The sequence below is a fragment of the Durio zibethinus genome, unplaced genomic scaffold (assembly GCF_047325235.1).
Source record: "Durio zibethinus cultivar Kanyao isolate XHJ-2024 unplaced genomic scaffold, ASM4732523v1 HiC_scaffold_403, whole genome shotgun sequence".
In the NCBI taxonomy this organism is placed as follows: Eukaryota; Viridiplantae; Streptophyta; class Magnoliopsida; order Malvales; family Malvaceae; genus Durio; species Durio zibethinus.
In genome coordinates this window covers 139,084-140,000 of record NW_028323026.1, presented here as the reverse complement: position 1 = coordinate 140,000, position 917 = coordinate 139,084, and positions in this window count along the sequence as shown.

Below are 917 nucleotides of genomic sequence, written 5' to 3'. Positions count from 1 at the left end.
CACACGCTGGGCCCTGGTGCGGTCGGTTGCCTCGACCACCATCGGCACACGCTGGGCCCTGGTGCGGGCGCTTGCCTCGACCACCATCGGCACACGCTGGGCCCTGGTGCGGCAGGTTGCCTCGATCACCATCGGCACACGCTGGGCCCTGGTGCGGGCGGTTGCCTCGACCACCATCGGCACACGCTGGGCCCTGGTGCGGCAGCTTGCCTCGACCACCATCGGCAGCCTCGACCACCATCGGCACACGCTGGGCCCTGGTGCGGGCGCTTGCCTCGACCACCATCGGCACACGCTCCGCCCTGGAGCGGTCGGTTGCCTCGAGCACCATCGGCACACGCTGGGCCCTGGTGCGGCAGGTTGCCTCGACCACCATCGGCACACGCTGGGCCCTGGTGCGGGCGGTTGCCTCGACCACCATCGGCACACGCTGGGCCCTGGTGCGGGCGCTTGCCTCGACCACCATCGGCACACGCTGGGCCCTGGTGCGGCAGGTTGCCTCGAGCACCATCGGCACACGCTGGGCCCTGGTGCGGCAGGTTGCCTCGACCACCATCGGCACACGCTGGGCCCTGGTGCGGGCGCTTGCCTCGAGCACCATCGGCACACGCTCGGCCCTGGTGCGGTCGGTTGCCTCGAGCACCATCGGCACACGCTGGGCCCTGGTGCGGCAGGTTGCCTCGACCACCATCGGCACACGCTGGGCCCTGGTGAGGGCGCTTGCCTCGACCACCATCGGCACACGCTCGGCCCTGGTGCGGTCGGTTGCCTCGAGCACCATCGGCACACGCTGGGCCCTGGTGCGGGCGCTTGCCTCGAGCACCATCGGCACACGCTCGGCCCTGGTGCGGTCGGTTGCCTCGAGCACCATCGGCACACGCTGGGCCCTGGTGCGGCAGGTTGCCTCGACCACCATC